This window comes from Caloenas nicobarica, chromosome 3, assembly GCF_036013445.1.
Source record: "Caloenas nicobarica isolate bCalNic1 chromosome 3, bCalNic1.hap1, whole genome shotgun sequence".
Taxonomy (NCBI): Eukaryota; Metazoa; Chordata; class Aves; order Columbiformes; family Columbidae; genus Caloenas; species Caloenas nicobarica.
Window position 1 is genome coordinate 68,326,124 of NC_088247.1, and position 25,163 is coordinate 68,351,286.

General features: G+C 38.5%; 1 protein-coding gene across 1 annotated transcript in view; it reads right to left on the minus strand.

The window, feature by feature from the left end:
• Positions 1-25,163, minus strand: part of PLEKHG1 (pleckstrin homology and RhoGEF domain containing G1) — a 134,040-nt gene that overhangs the window by 102,017 nt on the left and 6,860 nt on the right. Inside the window, exon 2 of the mRNA XM_065631962.1 lies at positions 20,278-20,362. The gene's annotated coding sequence lies outside the window, so the exon portion shown is untranslated. The remainder of the gene's footprint in view (positions 1-20,277; positions 20,363-25,163) is intronic.

The following is a 25,163-nucleotide window of genomic DNA, read 5'->3' on the forward strand; positions in this document are numbered from 1 at the left end:
TCCTCAGCCCTTCTAAGTAACATAGTGGTACCTGTTTAAAATTGAAGTGTTATTTCAAGTTAATATTTATTTCTTCAAAATTGCACAGAATTCTAATGGCTTCTTTCATTCCCTTCCAGCAGAGCTCTGGATGTGGGTGTGAGTTATGCCTTCCCTTCTCCAACAGTTCTCTTTCTTCAAAGCCCCACAAAAACCTCTCAGCCTTTTTTTTTTTTTCCTCCTGCACATCAATGCATACTGAAATGTTCCAGGTTTGTTGGTTTGTTGTTGGTTGGTCTGGGGTTTTTTTTTTGGGGGGGGGAGAAGTTCCTGTTGTTGGTTTTTTGGTTTTGTAAGACACTATACATTTTGCTGATTTTCCCAAGAGATGCACCAAGAGATGAGCTGGTCCAAATGAGACCATCAGAGCTGGGTTGGCAAGAAGGAGCAAAACTTTCTTTGTGCATTGTTTGCCCCATCACCCATCAATTAAAATCTTACTAACATCACTCTCTCTTCTAACCCCCTGCTTCAAAACAGCATAAATCTACAGCATCCTCTGCCTAGTTTCTGGAGCCAATCATCCATATTGCAGCTGCAATTCAAAAAACCCTAACCTTTTCCTGTCAAGCAAAGACCAAATCACAGAATCCCTTTGTCACTTTCCTTCTGGTTTACTGTAATTCACTGTGTTTAAATGTGAAAAACATCACAAATGTTCTAGTATGAGGAATGAGCTGTCTGGCTCCTCTGTGGTTTAACTGCTGGGCATACATCTGCTCCCTCCTCCAGTCTCTCCAATAGCTCTGAATCCATTCCCAGTGCTACCCAAGGCTTCAGTCAAAGTTTTCCAAACCCACTACAGGATCAAGTTCAGCAGTTAATCACTGTGTTTCAGTCTGCAAGTCAAGACAGCGTATTTTTTACAAAGTAACACAGGATATGAAGTCTGGGAGGCAATGTGATGCTGTATCTTCACCTTCAAACTTTGTATAGAAAGAACTTGAAAAGATGAGACATACTCTACATTTGGTCAGTGTCCAACCACGTTGCAGGACTCCTTACTTAACAACATAACGCTGCTACTACGCAAAGTGAAACAAAGACGAAACCTTCCCCACAGGATCTTCTGGGAGGTAAAAGAGGGATCAAAACATCGACTGACACTCCCCAGACACCCTCGTGAAGCAGAAGTTCAAAGCCTAAGCAGAAATACATCAGTTTTGATTGGTGAAATGCATGTATTTACTTCTGATGCATTAACTCTGTGCTGACCACAGCAGTTTATCAGCTCAGCAAAAGCAATAGCTTTCAAACTCATTTCAAACTCACACACAGATTGTATGATATTACCTAGTATAATTAACACTGTTATTTTTCTTCCTGTAAAAATGAACCGTTAATGAGTATTTTTGAAAATATCCTCTTTCATATACACAACTTTGCTCAAGATCAGCCCTACATTGCATATAATCACGTTGTCCTACAGAAAGCTGGAAGAAAACAACCCAACACCTCTCCTGCAGCAATAGGAAATCATCATAGCACTTCCCACGATGATGCACGTCTGAACCACAGAGACCCCCATTGCAGCGAGGCTCCGCTAGCGGGCAAGACCCAGCGCTTGTAGCGGAAACTGCCAAGCCCTCCTGGTCAGCTTGCCAAGCAAGTGCCACAAACCCTTCTAACTTTCAGGTATCTGAATAGTCCTGCTTACTGCTCAAGTCTGCGTTTGGGGTTGGATAGCGTGATAGCAGAGTCACTAAATCACCTTTTGCTTATTTCAAAACTTTCTATCATTGGAATAATCCATAGTTCTTTTTCAGAATACATACACATACGTTGCTTCTCTCATGCCTTTGTACAGTGCAGTAATTTTGACAGCCCTCCCAGATCTTCACAAAAGTTAAAACACCCCATATACGCAAATGAACATCAAAAGATTGTGGTTTGCTCAAACACAATAGGTTTGACACTTTGGACACCTTCTTTTGAATCTAAGCTTGAGAAAATGGACAGACTTGGGTGAGGTGGCTCAGCACAGACCATGCCTGACACACACTGAAGAAAAGCAGGGAAGAGCAGGACACTAGATCAGCGCTTTACAAGCAAGCCCCAGCATAGACCGTATGAGTACAGCAGCAGCAAGTCATCGCTGTTTTATCTCAAAATACTGCTGGCATGTACTCAAATAAATCTGCTCCTCAACAAGCAGGCAATGTATTCTACATAAACCATTTTCCGAGCGATTTAAGGAATAACACCATGTCATGCGTTATAACTCGTTACTCCGCAAAATTAACCAACAGCATAGTTTTCGTTACTGAAATTCAAAAGATGGAGATTAAACATTTTAATTGAGTTTCCTGATTTCACTTTTGAGACAAATTCTACTGTTAAATGATAATTAGGACCGCAAAATGAAAATCAAATCTGAAACAAAACCATTTGGAAAGAAAACCATTCAAATGCCTCAGCTCACACAAGAACACACAGTTCAATATTTTCTTTACCGGAAGAGTTTCTTTCCAGTACCATGAAACTGTGACTCTTCAATAATGAGCACACAAAGTGCACAAAAGGGCATTATGCACATGCACCAGCTACAGGGCTAAAGAGACTAAAGGATTTTAGAGTACAAGCCTTCACACTGCAGGAACAGTCAAACCTATATGCAGAACAATGACAGTTGCCAGGAGAGACCACGTGATATGTAGCAGCATGAAAGTTTTTCCTTGACAAATTCTCCAATACCGTAAGAACTTACACACACTTTATAGGTGTGTCACCTGAGGGAGTTACAGGCTCTACCCATTAACTCTACAGCTGTGCTTCTGCTTTGCCCACCCTTCACCCCTCTAACATACAGACTCCAGCTACATGGCTTGACTTCGTGCTTTGGGGTTTTTTTTTTAATTTACATTTAGTATTTTCATTACTCACTAACATCTGTCCTTCTTAGAAGATCTATTTTCTCATAAGAAAAGTTTTAAGAAAAACAACTGCAGATGCATTAGGAATCAATTTTCAATAGATTTAATTCTAGGAAGATGCACAACATAAACCTCACCACCGGGCCAAAAATCCTGGCTTATTAAAAAAAACCTTCCACAGCTGGATGTGAATCTGTCAAATTTCAGCAACAACAAAAATTGCTTTACAGTGCACACAGTTAAAGAAAGGAAACCAAAGAAGAAAGAATTTCAGCAGAAATTTTCAGCAGAATTACTCAGATTCCTTTCCAAATCTCTGAACTTTGCTACAATTAGGAAAGATGCTGATTTGGCTAATAAACAATCATGCAGATGCACACACGCAAAGCTTCCCTTTAGTCTTTTCTACATTCAAATCTCTGGTGCTCAGCAGCTGCAGCTTTAGATTCCTGATTAAGGGCAAGGGCTGCTGCTGCTCCGTGCCCCTCTAGAACACTAAACAAACAAACAAAACATGCAAGGGTAACAACCCAGCTAGCATCCTAAGTCATTTTGTAATCCCATTTCTCTGTTAGACAGGAAAGAACAAACAAAATTAAAAAAACCCTCCAGGTTTGTGTGCCTGGCATATGTATTAATAGTCGAGAGCCCGTGACACCTACTTTCACAGGCTTTAAGTCTCCAGAAAATTGCTTTTCTATTACAGACGTTGTGTGATAGCAGTTAGAGAGATACTCCACTCTTTGCTTGATGCCTTAGCTTAGGATATCACTACACGCTGTTTTGGAAAAGATCACTGTCGTGCAAATTTGTCATTTCACCACAAGTTCAGGTACTGGAGGAAATAAAAACAGGCTGAGAGGAAGCAAAGCCCTTGTTGAAGCACAAGGAATCTAATCACAGCAAGTCAAACAGCAGTGGAAGGAAATTATAATACACAAAGCCTTAAATGAACTTAAGTCCAGTCCTATGTGCTGAATAAATATTACAGCGACGGGTAATGTTCCAATGGATTCCAACATATCTGAAGAATTCTGTTACTACGGGAGAAACATATTTACTGTGTCTGCATGTATTTCGCCTTCCGAGACTTCCTTTTTGCATTTCCATTTCTGTTACAGGAAATTTCTTGACACTCAGCTAAAGTTCACTAACACCACCACACTTACTTTATAGAAAAAGGGAAAAAACCTTGCCATCACTCATAAGGACATCAGATCGTGTATATGACGCAGGGTGGTCTCTCCTGAAATCACAGGACTGCGATAATAATGAAGGTTTTTCTGGGGTTTGTTTTGTTTTAAATGAAAGTTTTAGAGCCCTCTTACTGAGAAACTCTTGATACGTTAAGGTCAGTAGAAAAGCAAAGATCTACAGGACAAACAAAATTTTTATGTATTTTCAATTTCTGTAAGGCCAGAGTCAAGACACTGAGATAAGGAACGAGGTCTTCCTAAACACACGTAACCAGTATGCAATGCAAACCTTGAAACCACATTCATGGACAACTTGACAAAGAGATAAGGTGTATCCAAAAGCAAATAGAGACTACACAACAGCCCAATGCTTTTTAAGAGTATAAATATAGACAAATCTATTTCAGAGTCAGCCATTTTAGGGATATCTCTTCTCTACACTTAAATACATCTTTCGCAAAGTCCCCTAAAAAGAAAAGAAAAAGAAAACCACAAAATGCTGCTCTGCACCAAATCAAAATCACAAGTTTATTCTCTCATGCACACATTTTTCAAGGAGCTACTCTTCTTCCAATTTTGCTAACAACAGGGAAATTGGTATGCATCAAGTCCAAGTAGGCTGTTTTACCTCTTCTATAAAATGCGTGTAATATGTTTGTCTTTATATTTTCAAATAAATAACTTTAGACCCTACTACAGAAAAAACCCACAGGACTTCCAAAAGATCATACTGATGAAAGACAAAAATGTCAGCACTGTCCAGAAGGTCCATTTACTTTGTTAAAAATTTTCCTAAACAACATTAATTCCAAATAAACGAGGGGGAAAGATATTTTTTCCCCTCAACTGTAAACTCTTTTGGAGAGCTGGAGAGAAAAAAAGAGATACAAAGGAATGTTTGGTTTGGCATTGCTGACGCTTAAGGGAAGCCTACTTAAAACCAGAATAATGGATAATTATCACTTTACACGTGGACCCTTCATTGCCTTTCTCTTCATAACACACAGTGACTCGGGTATGTTTTGCGAGGAAAGGAATTGGCACAGATTCACCACCAGGAGATGGGCTCCTACAAAGCCCATTTGTGTGTTGCCCACAATTGCAATTTCCTGAGCACAGTATCACTGATGAAATGAGATGTTTAGACAGGGGCTTTGTAATTATTAGACTAGCAATATTCAGTTGGCTTTTCCAGAAACAGAACAGCTAGCCAAAGTGCATTAAGTTACTTATATATAACATGTGAAACACAGTTTTTTTCCACACAGCCATCAGAAAAAGTCCATCCAACTTTTTGACTACAGTAAAGTGTGATTAATGAAGATTTCTGGGGTTTTGTTTTCATCAGAGAGTACATAACATTAGGAAGCCAACACAGCAAATAATCATAGGAAAGTGAACAGTTACAGCTTTCTGAGCCCTGACATGTTCCAGTTGCCCAAACACCGAGCCTGGCTGCCTCCCTTGCTCAGCCAGCTGACTGCAGGACCACTTCACACTCCTCCAGCTTTTCCTTCTCCCTGCTTCGAGGATGCGTACATCTGTGTGTACATACAGAAGAAAAAAAAAGAGGAAATTACTAACAAACTAACAGCACTGTGCACATTCACCTGTAATTTGTCCAAATGAACAGCCCCATAACTCAGATTGGGACATTTCCTGTAAAAACACTACGTTATTTATCAAGTCACTCCAGAGCACAACTGTTGAAGCATGGCTTGCAAACAACATATTTTCTAGAGCCAAAGTTGGCAGTTATCAACAGAACACTTTGGCTAATGGTGATGAACAAGCCAGGGCGCTCTCTACTATATATTAGCTTTGAAAAACATGGCCCCAGTTCAGCAGAGTTCTGCAATTGCAAGCTTAGTCCCATTCACTTCTGTGGCATTGAAATGCATGAGCACACTGCAGAGGAAAGAGAAACTACATAGTTTAAAATTACATTCATGCTTAACCTCTGGCAAATCATAATTTTTGTGTATACATCCATTAATATAAATATATGCATACATATACACATACTATAATGAACGTGGAATATTAAATTAAATATGACTAGAAAGAGAAAGGAAATATGGCTTCACCCACCTAGGATTAACACAAGTAGAGTGCCTAAGACACTAAAACTGGTAAAATGGAAATCACACACAGTAACAATCTTTAACCTGCCACAATTTCAAAGGGAATCTGAGTGACCATTCTTCACAAAGAAGCTGACAATCTGCTGAATTAACATTTCTTTTGGCTTAAAATGCAGTATTCTCCAGACAGGGATACTCCCTCTGCAAGGCCATAAATGTACAAGTCTTCTATTTCCAACAGGCTTTCTCAGAAAAATCTCAATTTATTACTAAACATTGTATCGTCAAATGCAGACCTTTTATTGGCCCCATGTGAGAACACCAGTTCCATTCAGACAAACAAAACAAAACAAAAACAAACAAAAAACCCACAAAACAAACAAAAACAACCAACCAAAAAAAACACATGCAGAGGGAAAAAAATAACATAACTTATAAATGTTATAGTTGGAAAGGTGATTTGCTTCAGCTGAATGTTTTTCTCCTTTCTACATCAATCTAAGAGACATGGTTTGAACAAATCATTTGTTTGTAAGTAATTCTCAGGAAATGCAGAGTCTCCACCATTGTGCATTTTGACAGGACCTCCATTCACCTTTTCAGAAAATAAAACAAAGAAATAACTTAGACTTAGCTTTCAAATACAGAAACAAGGAAATACCTATTTTTTAATAAAATAGTCATCTGAAGTTACCTGATGACACGTTATAAAAGAGTATGCAACTGTTGAGACTCTTTTAGAGATTTGTGAAATGCTTGAAACACCTCTAGTAATTCATAGCTTGTGCTGAGAGACACCTTTTTTTCAGTGAACTGCATGTTGTTTTGTAGCTTTTAGTAAGATAGGAGAAAATCACTCAAAATCCTTTAGTGCTTTAGATCGAAAGTTATTTCAAGGATAGCGATCATTAGGAAACACCATTTTTGAATAGAGGTTATTAAGGTGTAGCCAATAAAGGGTTTGCATTAGCTTTACCTCAGAGTATAAAATGTGATGAGATTACAAAGCTTTTTAAAGTTCTACACTAATAGATACTTTTCACCTAGATAGAAAAGGAATCCAGATTCTCTCCACCTTCTACACCCCAAAATGGTTTGCACCAGTGATGAAGATCACCTTTCCATTTTAAGCACGCTGAACAGTGAAGCTTTTCTCCTACACAGTAGAGAACCACAAGAAACCATGCATTCAGCAGTCATCCTTCCCTGCTCTAGCTGGGATGTCAGAATTACTGATAAAGGGATGTCTCTCGTCTTATCTATTCACAGCATCATTTAGGTTGGAAAAGGCCTTTAAGATCATCAAGCCCACCATAAACTCAAGTCCACCACTAAACCATCTCTCTATTCCCACCATGTAAAACTTGAGGGAAAGGTGCATCACATGTGTACTTCAGCAACACTAGAAGAGTCATGGAAGGTAATGCAGTTTTCATTTCTATCCTGAAAGAGAAAATCACGAAAAAGAGCAAACAGCTACTTAAAGGAATTCAGTTCTCCTTAATTAAAGAGTTAAAACCAATGTAATCCCCAAAGTTATGTCAAGAAGTTTCAAAAGACATGTAAATATTATTGACTGCATTAGAAGCATGAAGGGATACAAAGAAATTAACTTCATAAATCACTGCATATGCAATACAGATAGGTATGTCTTTCCAGTTACTGCAATTTATGTAAACACAGCATAAAATCAGGCCACAGGAATATGACTGACAACTCCCAAATAACCTATTTTTAAGTGACAAATCTTTGTATTTCATTGGCCATTTGATCTAGTACTGGAAATCAATGCAAATAAGGACCGGGTGGGAGGGGGATCTCTGAATAGTTTTAACTGGAGTAAATATTCAGGGGGATATTACTCAAGACAGTACCAAGAGCTTCAGCCAGTTTTCAAAGCCTTTTGAATTCTCAGAGCTAAGCCCAGTGAATTCAGATGAAAGTTCCTTTTCTTCCACTTTTAAGGGAAGAAACAGTTTAAGTGAACCTTCTGCAGAACTGCCTCCCAAGTTCAGTAATTGGGGAACAAACCTAAAGCACTGCCAACACACACAACTATGCATTTATAAACTTTAATGTTTTATTCAAATACTAAGTACTGATGTACTGAACCAAAAGACCAAAGGTATGCCAATAATGCTGTTCCAGGTTATGTAACTGCATCTTCGGAGGAACTGGGATTTTTACGTACCATTCTTGCTGCCTAGCCCCCGCTTCGTGCTCCGAGGAGCGTGGGCACCCGGGGTGCATACTAACGACACCAAACCTCCGTTGAATCCAGCGAGAGGCCAGGCTAGGCGAGGACACCACCTGGCCCTGCCTCTGCTCCAAAATGATGTCAGTTTATTCAGCAAGGCAACAGGAAAAAAAAAAAAGTCCCTGCTGTATATCAAACACACACAAAGGGCCATGTGTATTACACAAAAAGCAGGAAACCACTCTGGCTCATCAGCAAATGAGATTCTGCAGCCTTCCGAGCCCTACTGCATTTAGGCTACAGGAATAGGTGGAGGAAGAAGCATTTGCTCCCTTTAGACTTGATGACAGTTACTCCATCTCTCTCCCATCCCTGTCACTGTCTCCACAGCCTGGGCATTATTCCTTGGGCTACCATCAAGCCACTATGCTTTTTGCCCCATGGTTGCCACTATATGCTGATCCACCAGGTCATGTCAATTTAGCAAGTGCCAAGCCTCTTCCAAATTCTCCTCCTCCTTTAAAAAGAACTTTTTAACCCACTTGGTTCCTAACTCCCCCATTTTCCCTACAAAACAATCCAGAAATTATTTTTTTAAATAAACAATAGCAACATTGTAGAGTGAGCTTACGCCATGCAAGGGAGTAAAAAGTGCACAGCAGAGAAATGCTGACTGAGAAGCAGATGTGCTAACACCAAATAAAAACTGACTGTTGATTCTCCCCGCAGTGAAGACATCAACAGCATCACTGGACCAACCTAGAGATTCTCTCATGCTGAATAACAGCTGAGCTCATGCTGCAGAGTTTCATCGTTGGAAGCACGAAAGCTATACTTAAATTAATGCACTATACGCACCCAAAAAGCATTCCTCAGCACAAAGGCAAGCTGCGACAGAAGAGCCCGCATCAATCTTAGTCTCCAAAGCAGAGGGCATGAAAACCACCTCTTGGTAGTGATGGCTGAACTGGACCAGGGACTGAGCTGTGCCTGGAAACTGCCTGGGGAGAAGGCCAGCCATAATTCCTCAAAATCACCCCAGCAAACATAGCCATCACAGAATCTTTTTCCAGGCCTGGCGACATTCTTGGGTCCATCTGAACTTAATACAGCTATAACCATATAGGATTTCTTGGGCCACCTCTGCTCACAAACTTTGTTGAAATGTAGTTTTGAGTAATTTTTCTCTTAATTGAATTTCATTACAAACTCCAAAGATTTAAAGAATACTTAATGTAGAGCCAGACTGACACTCATACACACTGGCATAAAAAGTAGAACAGGCAGCAAGGAGAGGGAAGAAAAGAAAAAAATTTAAAAAAAAAAAAAAAAAAAGACAATCATACTCTCTGGAGAGCAGAAAGCATAATTACAGTCAGCTGAACTACCCTTACATTATGCATATGCCACCGGCAGGGTTCACTTCTACCTTTCGGTCCTGTCCTTTAAAAACAGGTCAGATGTAAACCTTTCATACAGCAGCACCGTTGTCTTTCTCTGTATCTGTGGACACCTTTCTCTGCAACATCTCAGCTCCTGTGTAGCACAACAACTGGCAGCTGCCTCCTTCAGCTGTGTCAGAGCAAGAGGTTTCCCACCAGGAGAGCTCAGAGGCAGTTCCCCAGCTCTCCTGTGGCAAGAAAATTCCTCTTATGGCTGTTCCAGACAGAAGTCTGAAGTTTGGGCACCCCCGTGACACTAGCCAGCTAACACCAGCATGAAATGTAAAGCAGACCCTTAATGGAAGGGAGTTTTGTGTGGTTTGGGGGCTTTTGCAGGGTTTGAGGTTTTCTTTTTAAATCCAACTCCAGTGTAGTTCAAGCAAAAGCCATTGAAGCTTGGGAAGAAGCTGCATTGAATCACAATTACTACAAAACAAAAGCCAAATTTTCCAAAGCTGCTTACTCATTTCAGCATCTACTCTAATTTCTGGAAAATAGGAACCCAGCATACTTAACAAAAATAACTACAGTGTAGGTTGAAGTAACTACCCAACTTCAAAATTATCTGTTATTTTTTAAAGTTTTGAGAGCCATACACCTAAATGTAAGAAAAGTTGCATCTGTTTTAAAAGATGTATCCACGTAGTGCTTCTGTCAAATCATACTTATTTTTTTGCTTTATTTACCATTTGGCTTCATTTTGATATGTGTCTAGAATTATTTTGCCTTTTTCCAAAGTTAGCTGTCAGCAAAATTTACACACAAACTCAACTGTTTGATTAATTCATTTGTTACAAAAATTACTACTTAAAACAGATTACCTGTAACTACCAGATTAAAATCTCTGAAATTGAAGATTCAGCATATTTCTCTAAGGAAGTAAGTGAACTGCTCCACTTTTCAGAACAGTAATTACAAAAATGTGATTTTCCTTTTCCAATTTAAGCACGTATTAAAGCTGAAATACATAATAAAGTCCATTTCAACCACACGTTTTGTGGGTTTTTACTGCAGTTTTGTTCTTTTTTCCACCTTGCAAGAACTCTATCACAGGTCTATTTTAACTGATGCAGTAGAGTGCTTATTTGGCAAGACTATAAGAAGATATCATGTGAAATAAAGATTTTCAAAATTTCAACCAAAATTAAAAAAAAAAAAAGTATTAAGAGAACACTAAAGCACCCTACAGATTCAGTACTGGAGGGGGATGGCACACAGGTTTCCCTGTGCCTGATTATCAGGCAGTGGTTTACATCCTATTTTTCATCCAGGCTGCTTGCACCTGCCCCAGGAGGGCTGCGCTCCACTTATTCCCAAGTGTGATCCTGCTATTGTAGACTGCACTGAAAACCCTATATCCAAATAGCATGAATGAAGCACTAACACTTTTACAGAGAGTATGAAATACACTTTGGAAGTCTTCCGCCCTTTAACTCATCAGATCAAAACACTGTGGACACTGCCATCTTCAAGACATCTACCATGAACAGCATCTTTGGAAGCGCAGGTTTGCAATCCTAGATTAACATATAAGAATCATCAAGGCAAAATTATTTGTTTGCTTTCAGTGATAAAGATCAACGGCAGGAAGTACAATACTCTAGAGATACTAAAATATTTATATTATATTTATAAATAAATGTATATTTCCATTATGGTTTCCACATACACAGAATGAAGTATGCATTTTTCTGTCAGTACTACCAATTCATTTTAAGGAAAATCCCCAGCTACTAAACTCATTTCCAGCAAACACGCAGCTGGCTTGCATCACTCACCTTGAAGACCTATATCCAAGCAGGCAGGGAAGGAAATTACTCATGCAGGGGAATTTTGTACCTCCCTCATTTATACAGTTATTTACACTACAGAATTTACTCAAGTATCTATATCCTTACATCTGATAAGGGTGCATGTAAGACAAAATATGATTTGACAATATCAAGAAATATACACTACTTTCCATGTTGAAAGGCTGTAAAATGGCTTTATGAGAATTACTATTTCAGGCATTTAAACTACATCTTGGGCTGCAACTGAGGTACATGGGATGAGTAGCAACAGGGATAAAGAGTTGGGGACTCATCTGATGATCACACATGCCCACGGCAGATGAAGCACAACAGCACTTGTGTGGGGCTCCTCCAGTCCCCAGAGTGAAAAGCATTTGCGTTTTTTGTCTCAGCAATCCTTGGGGGCAGGGGAAACAAATCAATCTGTTCCCAGGAAGGAAGAATAACTGGAAAACAGAAAACAACACTGAATGGTTCATTTAGTTGGTAGGGATTTCATTAATTTCTTTTTGCACTGAGCACTCTCGCTCTACTGGATGAGCAGTAAGCTTCCACCCCTGGAAGACAGTTCTCTCACACACACCAAAGAAAAACCCCACCAACTGAACTTTATAGATCCATCCAGCTTTTATTTCCTTGTTCAATGCATAGTAACAATATGGATATTAAGGTTAGCGCAAGCACGTTACCACAGGCGTCACTGTGTCTCTTGAAGTCTGCTGGACATTAACAACCCAGCAGATGGTCATTAGTCCAAACTCCCACTCTCCATCATCATTAATTCAGGAACAAACTCATTTCAATGGGCTAGCTCCAATTCATAAAGAACTCATTGTCCTGGCCAAATTAATCGCTTTAGATCTCATATTACCAGATGTGCTTCAGAGAGACAATAACATTTTAAATTATAATGTGCTGTTTGAATTCACTTCAGTGTCATTTCTCATAAATATTGGTGTACAAGGCAAACTTTGAAACTATTGCCAAAATAAACACGGAAAACACTGTATTTTTGGTTTAGAGTCTAGACAGATTTGGCAAAAGTATCCTCAATTATCTTGCAACCTACTTGATCAAAAGCTCTCTACTTCGAAATTAAAAATGGCACATAGTCTTTTGAAATACTTCACCCTGAAGATTAATAAACCCTCAGCATTGGCTCATCCAATAAAGAGACAGGCAGTTATGGCGCCTATTACATAAGCAACACAATTTAGACCAAGAATAATAATAAACAGGAAAAATGAAATTTGTAACAATTTGGAGTAGGTCTTAACTTCATTGCTAAGTCATCACTAGGAGTTTTAATAAATGTTAAATGGGGAACAAAAAGGAAAAGAGGGAATCGTTTGTTATGACTTGCATCACGTTATGTCTGACGTTTGTCAGACCATTTGCATTAAAACAACAGAAGAATCTTTTCCATAGGAACAATTTATAAACATTAACATCAGTACACTAGAAGCAGCTAGCACACATCTTTCCAACTTAGAAAAAAATAAAAAGTAGAATTTTGAAAATATCCATGTTCTCTGTGAGGAAGAAGTGGAGACTGTTGAAGGATTGTAATCCAGAAAAACAAAACAAAAACAACACACACACACACCAAAAAAAAAAAAAAAAAAAAAAAAAAAATCAAAACCCCACACCAAAACAAACAAAAAAAACCCCACCACACACACACCAGGGACAGAACTTTCCATAGAGACAGTATTCATTTATTTCAGTTTTAAATTATATTGTTATTTTTCCATGGAACTGAACCACATTTTCTTACAATCCTGTATCTCAAAAACTTCTCTTGCTGATAGGTTAGTTGAAAACTGTCTGTTTGTGTGAAATGTTCTGTTTTCACTGAATTCCTAGTTTCCAACAATATATATTTGTCTGAAAAATTACTAAACACTTTAAAAATAATTTTTCAAGTGTAACATTTCATAAAGTCCAATGCCTTTCGTTACTGTATATATGGTGGGTGTTTTTGTAAGAAATGTCTTTTCACACGGAAGAAACGAATATAAAAATTTTTATTTTAAGGTCTTTTCTAGTCTACCTTGAAAACAGGATTAGAAGCTACATCTCCAGTAATCTTTAACCTCCATTTGATCACAGAAGACTGTGACACCCAAATACAAAATATATAACTCTCTTTACTAAGTAACTTCACATATCTAAATTATGTAGTAAACAAATATAATCCAGGCTGGATTTACCCTCAAAGTACAGTTTACGGCCACAGTTGAAGGAAAGAAGTTAGGGCTGAAATGTCTGTGGGGGTGACAAACACGCTCTTGGGAGGTGACAAGGAGTGAGGGAAAAAGAAGAATATTTTCTTTTTAAAAGGAAAACAAATAAAGGAAAATCATAGCTGTGTCTCCTATCAAGTTTCATACTGGTATAATTTTTAATTACAAATGAAACTCATGAATTGAGAACAAAACAGCATTTGATGCACTGAACTTAGGCAACTGAAGCTAAGTATGCGAAGTGGGGGTTTTTTGTGTGTGTATTGAATATTTTTTCAAATTCCTAAATAACGTAACTAATAAAAATATTTACTTTTACAAAGGGTCAAGTGGACAGAATATAATTCTCCCAGAAGGAAACCAGATGTTTAGTATCTTCAAAGCAATGTCCATCTTGATAAAAGCAGTAGCTAATCTTTCTTTTAGAGGTTGAAGTTCTTGCTGAAGTTTCTTTTACTGAGCAGCTATGTCTCATGCTTTAACTAATATCTGCCTCAACAAAAGAGGCATTTTTACATTTTTAATAGGATTTTGGTTTGTGCGTATAATCATCAATGCATCAATACTCAAAAGAGCTGCCTTTGAAAATTTTGTAAAGCAATCTATAGTCCTGCTCCAAGGCACGTATTGCATCTTTAGTTCAGGATGAAAGAAGTCACATCTGTTCCCAAAGCCAGGATTCCACAATAAAAATATTTTAGCAAACTTCCATATACTAATTTGAATACATTAAGTCACACAAATATTCAAGTGTTTCTCATGAGTCATGTAAGACATGCAGAATATTACGTCAACATAGTGCTTAAAACTGCAGAAATCTCAAATTAACAATTTATTATCTTTCTTAAAACTTGCCATAATGCATTAATAGATCCATAAAATGGAATTTACAAAGAATTGAGTAAATAGATTTCAACTGATTCTATGGGGTTTTCCTGTATTACTTGGCTGGTGCCATAACTAATATTTAGCTACAACATAGATGATTGCCAACAGATGCAAAGATAAGTCTGAAATCCTATAGGGACAGGCTAAATGGTTAAAAGGCTTTGGAGGCATGAACAGGGTCTCTGAGTATCTCACTCAAAAAGCAGGAGGACTAGTTAGTTACTTAAATTACCATTACACAATGCCCACCCCACCCCCCCTCCTTCCCCCCAAAAAAGAGGAGGGAAAAAAAAAAGGAAAAAAGAAAAAAAATTTAAAAGAAAAAGGAAAAAAAAAAAGACAACCAGCTTTACCACCAGAAAGAAGGGAGGAAAAAAAACCCACTCAGTTTAAAATAGTTTTTATGGCACTTGTTTTTCCATATTTTGAAGTTGATCTGGTGAGGGAAAAGCAGCAATGGCAGAAGTTTAACTTTATCTATGCTGGATAATTACACAGTTGATTACTCCACATTGTCTGGAAATCTAAAGTGTAGGTGGAAATCAGATCAAAGGAAGGGTCACAGCTTTGGTGCCCATTTTACCAACACCATAAGGACATGCATATCACTGGGGCATTAATTGCAGCATGATTCGTTTATGGTATCGTGAATTTTGTATTCAGCAATGTTGATATTCACCTACAGCACAGTATATTCTTGCTCACTCTCCCATGTCTAGTGGCCATGTATAGTCGTTATTTGAAAAACCTGTTTAGCTTAAGGAAGGCTGTAAGCTCCCAGCTAAACAGCATCTTATGGATACGAAGTTGTACATCTCAACACCACCTTTGTTAAGTGATGACGATCTTCTCTTAGGAGGCAGGCACAGGGCAGCTCTTGGGATAGCAAGTGACTAGAAAGGGCTGAAAAAAGCCCCGATTTTATCCAACACACATCAAAAACCCTCAAGAAAGAGGGCAGCACTCCCCAGTGCACTAAGTTTAGTTAACCAGCTTCATCCATGCTCAACATAAGCAGTATCAGTTTAAGTATCAAAATACTTAAGGCTGTGCAGAAGCAGAATAGTGGCACCTTGCTTACAAGCTGCAATTAAACATAATAAAAGCAAAAGGAAGGAACAAAGGACAAAGTAAGTGGTGAGGACTCAGATTTAGAGAGCTCTTTCAATTAACATTTTTCAAGCACTTTGTGCGGCAAGAGAACAAAAAGTTTCCTGGTAAGCACGCTCAGGGTTTGCACAGAGTGCATCCCACTTTCACTCCCTTCTTTATAATATAAGAGCCGGAGTGGAAAATAATTGGAAAAACTGTGGCTGGTGTGACGCAGAGGACAAGCTGTGATACACTCCACTACCACCCTGTACCTATTTCACTGGCCTCTCTCAACCATTTCTTCAGACACTTCTTCCCCACTTCCAAATCCTCTTCTCTCAGGCCAGACCTTTCCCTATAATTCATCGTTCCTCTGTCCCCAAAACTTCTTCCTCTGCAGTCTGTGAAGCCAGGTAGGGAGCTTCTCCTGGCCCCTACCCCAGACCCTCTCCAGGAGGGCAGGAGCACAGCACTGGGCTCCCCAGCACTCCCCAGTTATCCTGCAACACCTCCAGTAAAAGATGTTCAAGCAGCTGATGGACCATGATGCCACAGACTTAGCAAATGCATTCTAGAAATTGTAGTGAAAGCTGCATGAATGTTTCAGCTCTGGGGTCCTTGGCATGAGTGCTATTTTGTTTCCTGCAGAGGAAGCCATTTTCAGCATCATTTTGGAGTGTGACACCTACAATGCAGAGACTATACTATGGAGAGAAGACTCATGACCTACATCATGCAATCAAAACACCACACAGCCCTGAAGTCTTTGCAAGGTTGTGGGTTTTGGGTTTGCTTGTTTGGTTGTTTTTTTAATACATTATTTGGAAAATATAAAAAAGTCATTCTGTTCCAGTGTGCAATTTGTTTTTCTGCTCTGGCTACACCTGTGACAAAGGAACAATACTGTCACATGTCACCCATACTCCCTCTCTACTAACTAGTCCTGAATGGGGAAAGGAAAAAAAAAAAAAGTAGTCTTCAAGACTGTTTCACTGCTGTACAGGATGTTCACCAGAAAACAACAGATGTGCTATAATCACTACTGCCCATTCATTTCCCTTCTGTCAAAAGAAAGCAGCAGTCATCAATTCAGAACCCCTATCTCCCAGACACAAAAGGAAGTGGACACTTCTCCTTGGTCATTTGACCGTAACAATAGGAGATGGCAGTGGGAACTGGGGACCACTCTGAGCAAGCGCAGGCGAAAGACAGAGGTGAGGGAGCTTATCTTTCTGTATTTTTTTTAATAGATAAGAATTTTTATTCAACACCTTAATATACAAATGTCTAAAAAATAAATCTCTTGTCTATATATTATCCAAAGTCCTAATTATATTATTCCTGAATTTGTCCAGACAATTCATTTAATCTTTTTCACAGCAGAAAATCCCAAACATGTGAACTGACAAGAGAATAAAGCAGCATCTGGAAAGGCTGTTTTATGCAGTCATAAAGCCTTTTAAAAATAGTTATCCCAATTTTTATAAAACCATTAGTCTAAATGTACTAAGTCTTGAGATTTCCAATATGTCATGGGCATAAATAATTTGGATTAATATTTTTAAGAAGTCTAGTCACTTCTGCAGATCCTTCTGTTAAAGATCACGTTCAGTGGTCAGGTTCATCACTGAAGTAGAATGACAGCTTTCATAAAATCAGCAACAACAGAAAACCCTAGAGACGCACTTTTAATTATGTTTGTGTCAGTCTGACTACAATCAGATACAAAGACTTTGGGGGAAACCTATTAAAAATTGCTAGCCTTCATTAAGGGATTAGGCACTAATCTAGCATGCTAAATTAAATCCTGAATATTTTCATATATATTAATGCAATTGCTCTAAGAACTTCGTAAGCACTTCCAACAATAGAAAAGCTTTTACAGGCCTTCAAATCACAACTGAACCCCTATTTTTGCACTGTAGCCCTGCTCCATTGCATACCAAAAATAGAGCCAACTTACAGAAAAGCTCACACGTGGGCAGGCATCATTCCTCTCCACCCTCCCACAGATTTGCAAGCCCTCATACCAGTAAAGACTTGGCCTAAACAAAGCATTCAGTGATGCAGAGATGCTTGAGGAATTTTTTTTGTGTAGTGACTTTTAGTATAAACATATCGCATATTAAAACTCATCCTGAATTGTTAGAACGAAGTATACTGATCTGATGTTTCCTTCTCTGCTACAACAGATGTCATGATTTTAAGAGCTGCTGAAACCCATCTTCATTCTTTCCAAAGATTAGTGTATTCTAAACACCAACTTATTGAAACAATTAAAACCAGACAATATTGTTATATAAGTCAAATGGATAATAGCAAAATATAAACAAATTTCAGAAAATGTCTCCCCCAGCACACTCAAATATTCTTAAAACCTGCAGATTTAAGTCTGGCACAGAAACAAAATTTGGCAAAATTACCAGTGGTTTTTGGGTACAGATTTAAATCTTAGAGGGACAGATGTTATCTTCCCAAACTGTTAAGCTATTCTTTTTACAGAATACCACTCCTCATATTTTAGGTTTCTTCCTTTTTCCCATGAAATTAATTCCTTACTAAATGCACTTCATCTAGTCCTTGAATGCCTTATTCCATTGGTTGATTCATTCTCACACACTACAGTTTTGTTGATACAACAATTTTCTGAAGCACTTCACAGTGAGCACTTTTCTGCCCTGGAATCCTGGGAAATCCTCTGCCTCCTAGGACACATGCACAAGCCATGTTATCTCAGCTTTCAGAAAAGAGGTTATTCAAGTCTGGCGGTCTCATTTAACTCTTCTGTTCATCATGAAAACACATTAAAATCACTGCAACTCAAAACCACAGCCCAGCAGCACATTTGAAATTAAATGGAAATCGGAGGGCAGGAGGTATTTGTACAAGTAATTCACTTTCTAAGGTCACTAGGGAAATACTTCGCATGCATTTGGATATGCACAAATTTCAGACTAAATAAATAAAATTATTTGCTGTGTGAAACCCAGGAATGTACAGCCTCTCCACATTTGTGGATGAAAAAAATATGCCAGAAATTAACTATCAACAAATAACACAGATAACTAGTGTACTGAATTTAGGTCACACCAATTATTTTTTTCTAATGTATGTACAACATGAAACCTTATCCAAATCTTTCTATTTTTAGAAAATACTGTAGAGAAATTTCTGGTCTTTCCTCTCAGCCTCTGCAAAATGTTTTCCTACTTACCGAGACTGTTCTCCCATGGATCCAGAGGAAAGTAAGATCTCACTAATGTTTGTCAGATGGAAGTTTCAACTGAATGCTATGCAATCCTGCTAGTGTCAATCTGTTAAAGCTATGCAGTCTCAAAGTACTGGATCTGACAAAGTCACCATTCTCCTAAAATTTTATAAACATTTGAACACATGGGTAAATTAATAAATGTTATTAATTAGTGGTCTAACATAGGTTATTAGCATTCCCTCTGCAGGTCACAGAAGCCAGAGTGACAAACAACATACTTTTTTTTTTTTCATTTTAAACTAACCTATGCTACACTGGTTTCAGCATGAGCACTGGAAGGAGTGAAGCAGGTGATAAGTCATCGAGTTTTTCCAAATAGCAGCATCCGTGCTGTTACTCACAAACCCATCACTGAATGCTTGCCTTCTTCAGAGAGAAGAAAAGACTCTTTCGGGTTGGCACCAGAACTGAGGAGGAAAGGAGGGAGAAATAGACCTTGCCTAATGCCCTCTTATTATTTCATATTTTCTGTGGAGTCTCCTGCCAGCTCTATCATGAAGACTTCTGGAATATCCTTTTGTTTTAGACAATCGAAGGAGTGAAAACAGTTATTACAATCAAGTTACATTTCCACGTCATCTAAATCTGCTTTTCCTATGCTCTCAAGTTCCCCACATCCCCCAAGACTTTCTGGTAGTGAGAGTACACAAACAAAATTAAACCTCTAAAAAAATACACCATGAAAGATCAATTTCTTCTCAAAATGACATATAGTAACACAGGAAATCTCAGGAGCACATAGAAGTCCCAGATCTCCCCAGCCCCACAGAGAGATCATTGTTTCTCCATGGAAGTGGCCACCAAAAGGATGGAATCGAGCAACCAAACAAAACTTCAGCTACAGACCTTTAGCAAAACTTCAGTTACAGAAAGAGGTGCTAAAACTGAAGACTTAACCTCCCCTAACTGCGTAGGTGTCCCACATTTTTAATTTAATTAGCGTAAAACCCCACCCTCATCCATATCGAGAAAACCTTGGATAACGAACATTTCAGGCCTCTACAATACAGTGACCTATTGTGGATTTGCATAATAAGAAGTCTCACAGTTAACTTGAGGTACATTCACCGAACACCAACACTAATCACCTCAGCCAGAGGCACAATAAACACCATCTCTTATTAAAAATGTTAAAATAATAATTTAAAAAATTTACCTGGTAGAGCACTCGCCAAATAAATCACTGTTAGATTAGGCAAAGCGGAGTCTCCGTTCCTCTGCTCTGTTGAATCTCTGGCATTCTGCAGAAAGGAGGGTAGAAATTATGGAATTAGAGAAAGGATAAAAGGGAGCACAACTCTTTGGCTCAGTGGGAGGCCACCCTCACCCCAGTTTCTACCCCCCAAGCCATGCTTGCTGTACTGCCTGCCCATTCTGCCTTAAAAAGTAGCTGAATAAAACATAGCATGGGCTGAATCTGGTTCAGACAGGCTAAAAGGTCAGATTTTGAATAGGAATTAGACACTAATGTGATTCTGAAAATCCCATTAAGAGTCTTACCACCTCTGTGAGTACCTACCTACGTATCTTTAAAAATCTAGATCAGACGGTTTGTCTATGGTTGCATTGTAAGACTGTGGCAAAGCAGGCAAATGCTGTTGGGTTCCCAAGGTCTAAACCCCAAAAGCTTCAGGCCATGCTCCTTCTGGAAATTGTTAGTGCTGATTTGAATTATCTTTAATGCCTGGAAACCAAATAAACCCTCCCTTTCCTGGTGAGCAACATAAGGACACATCTCTAGCCATTAAATCAGAGCCATGGGTCACTTTCTGAGATCTGTTTGGTATCTGCATCTGATCCAGATATTTTCACAAGGTCACCAAGAACGATAAATATCCAAATAAAAATATTTTCTCTTCTACCACTTGACAAAAAGCAGCTATTTAGATAAAATTGTGGTGCAGCTTTTTCTAGCAAAATTTATTAACCTGTCTTGAAGCCTAAAAAATGCAAGATTCTTGATTTAATGAGGGAAAGAACTCATATCCTTTGCTAAATTTGTAACCCTTCCCAGATTCAGAACATTGACTGGAACATCAACCAAGAACTGAACAAGGATACCTTTTTTATTATTATTTTTATTTCTCTAAGCCATTGTTTTACTTTTGTCTGTTCTAGAGAACCCCAAGACTAATTTACCTCTTCTTCTTAGCTATTTTTGTATTATGGCGTCAGCCAAAGGTGACAGCGAATAATCCACAGAAACCAAACATCAAAAGTTCTTGCTCTGAACTTTCAAGAAGCTATTGAATGAAAGGCTGGATTTTTTTTTTTTTTAATATCACCATAAGGACCGTTTATATACTTGGAGTGGAAATAGTGCACATTCAGCTGCAATTGATTTCCTGTATGGCAAAATACCTCAGGCATTCAGCTGGCTGGGAACACGGCAGAGGCCTCTCACCATCACCAGTTTTCTGAGACCAAAAAGCTCTGCCCCATGCTTGTTCTTACGCCAGAACAAACAGAGTCCCTGCTGAGCGTCCAAGTTAATTTGGTCTAGGGGAACCAATCATAAACAGGCCTGATTTTATATTTTAAAAATCCATTTTAAAAATATTGGTCTACTTTCAAGTTCAACAGTAAAACAATTAATTCAATCTCGCTAATGTGGCACAGTGTTCATTTACAGATGTTTTTTTAAATGCAAAAACTACTCCATCTGAGAGATGCCTTTTTTTAAAAAAAAGTGAAACATTAATACATTTTCCCTCATCCACTTGCTATATTTACAGCAGTAAATCAACACTACAGGGCAATTTCACAGATTAAATTAGTATTTTTTCCCCCTTTTGGTATCACTGAGTGACAATTATAATAACAATTTTATTTACTGCATTTTTTTCTGTTCATAACTGAATACATAGAATAGCCTCCATTAACATTTCTATGAATCTGAAAAAGAAACTATGTGAGGAGTCTTACCAGGTTCCTGTGATTAGACTGTAATAGCTGTAATATTCAAACGTCCAACCATCTGACTGTACCTCAGACTGTAAATTAAGCTAAATGAAAATATAGAGTGAGCTGTAATTACCATCCTACTTTTCATTTAGTCCATGCAAGTTTCCTCAGTCTCAAATCCTCCAGAGGCAAAGGACTCCATTTCAAGTACTAGAGAAAGTCATTTATTTAAGAATCCTAGAAAAAGTCAGGCTGGCAACACAATCACAACCATTTAAATATACACACATACATGTGTATATACGTGTGTGTATGTATGTTTGTATAAATAATGTGTTTGCATGCATAAATAAATGAAAAAAAATCAGGAAACCAGACAATCTTGAAGAAGCCTAAACTTTTCATAGTGTCACTCTTGTTTGATAGAGATTTCATCAATAACAGCTTCTTAGTCCCAGAGTAAAATCATTGGCCTAAAGCAAATACTCTCTAACTCCCAGAGCACCCAACAGCCTTTCAAAGCCTTTGGACCAATGACTTCAGGCAGGGTCCTACAGTCACATCCAAGTCAACTAAAGCACAAGCTATTGGATGCTGCAGAGTGTTGTTGTATCAACCTCCTTTAACTTTTTCAAGAAATTTTTTACAGATCTTGGTATTATCATAATATATAACAGAAGAAACTGCAAGGAAAATGAATTTTTCATCCCATGAATTTTTTTACCAATTCGGCTGAATAAACGGTTTATTTCTCAAACATCAATGTAAGCATATTGCATACTTTTGTACTAGAAACACTATCACAAAGAAAAAAAGACCTGCATGACCACTTAAAGAAATCGATTAATCAATATACTGTCATTTGTCCTACAATTCCTATTTCATCTTTTAAAAGCTTGCATGTTTTAAAATAGCATTACAAAGATATCATAACATATCACTAGAAATATATCATAATTACGAATAAAAAAGCTTCGCATTCTTAATCACTTCTAGAAAATGTATAGGATTAAAGCATGAGACAAGTAGCAGTTTAAGAAGCAAAAACCCCCAAAACACCCACATTCAGACATTCATGTTGACTTGAACCATAATGACTGGTGGTCCTATGAAAAACATTCTAGCACCTGAAAATTTCACTGTAAAGTTAAATGAAAAGCCCAGAAACTTGGAAACTATCTTTCAAAACTCAGTAAAATCATGGTTCTCTTTCTGGGCATATTCTGCATGGTAAGCAACCAAAATAAGTTTCAGTAAGAGGATAGGTGCTTTATGTTATTCTCTTGGGAGTCTTTGAGACCATCTTCACCTCAGTTTTCCTAAAAAGTGTAAGTGACACACAACCCTCCTGTGCTGCAAACTAACAGTTCCTGACTGAGATGCTCAGTGAAAGGCAAACATGATCACTTTTCTCCAATAAGCTGGTTCCCTCAAACCACACGTTTGAGTATTGAAATCTCTGCTTTTTAAGAATTACCCTACTCTGTTTATGCTAGAGGAAACGACCAAAATAAGCCAAAGCCACCCAACTACACATTATTGTGTTCCACAAACTTACAAATTCATTCCCTTCACTGTCATCTCTGTTCTTATCTGGTCCTCAATGGCACTAAATTACATCTCACATCCGGACAACTCCGTCCTTACAATTTGGATCATATTGTGTATTCAACATAATAAAATGGTGTCAACATATACTGTAATATTTTAAAACAAACTCTCTTGCCAAACAATTCCACATACTGATGCTCTAAAGAAAGCTGAGAATAAAATTCTCATTAGAAGTTCACAAGTTAGACGGGAAAACCACTGTGGAGGTTTAATCACCAGTGGTGAGGGCTGAAGTAATAATTTATTTGACATTATTGTTATTGAGTTATGTGCCAGTACTTAAAGCTCAACCTTTCTGGCCAAAGAAAGTAGTTCACCTATTACAGCATCAAGGGAAGGCCACATATTGTCACACCTCATTGCATGACATAACTGATGGACAGAAGATATGCTGTGTCGCAAGGAAACAGATTTATTCCACATGCAATCAGCCAAGCACTTTCCAGACATATAAAGCTAATTTCATGGGCTAAGTACAGGCGGCATTCCTAGAGTTTCCTTCACTCTACCCATTCACAACAGTGAACAACACAAAGGTTGAGTTGCATAAGAAGGTCGACAGCCAAGAGTGAATCTTTGCCGGAACTCCTCAAGACCATCCCTGGTATAACCTCAGACTGTCCCCAGGAAATAATTCCGTGTTGGGCAAGTATGGGCATGGACAAGTAACTCTGACCCAGGTATCAGAACTAATCACTTGATGATATGACTCAACATTTATAACTAACAAATAAGAAAAACCAACCCAGTAGATTTTTCTGAAACTGTCAGAAGATGACTATCACTGATCCTCTATTAAAAACAAAATAACTCTGCATGCAGCACAGGCATTGATTTAAAGAAGAGCAAAAGGGGGAGGGGAAAAAAAAAAAAAACAAAAACCACATCATATAGTGGGCAGACTCTTCATCACTACAAGACAGTGACAATGAAGGCATATTCAGATGCCCCTGGCACCCGTGCCCCTCTGGAAGCTTGAATATCTGCATGTTGCACACAGCCAGGGTGGGCTGATGAATCAGTCAGGAAGCACTGTCCCCTAGAGACGACAGACACTAGAAAGCAACAGCTCTTCTGTGACAAAGGCTGATGATCAGCTTTTCTTGTGAAGACAGCAAATCAAATAGCTGTGGTTTTGTTTTTCTAGAATTCTTCCCTGAAAAGCAGAGGTAGCTCCTATCCTATCCACACAGCGATGTGTGGAAGAAATCCCTTCTCCTCCAGATCCCACCTGTGGATATCGTAGGTCCCATCAAATCAAAGCTTCACCAATGAAGGGCAGAAAAAAAAAAAAAAGCCCCTTCTACTTTGCTTTGACCTTGTGGGAATCTGAACCAGTGCCTACGCTGCACTTTGGATGAACAAACTGCTTTGGAGGGGCCTGAGGGGTGCAAGAGCCAAATCTGTTAGGTGCATTTGACAACAAGGCAAATGGCAGGACCCTCTGCTGCAGAGCTGCAGGAAAAATCTCTTCACTGTGGTTTCTTTTACATCTGCACTGTGCATGGGAACAGCAGGATGGCTTAG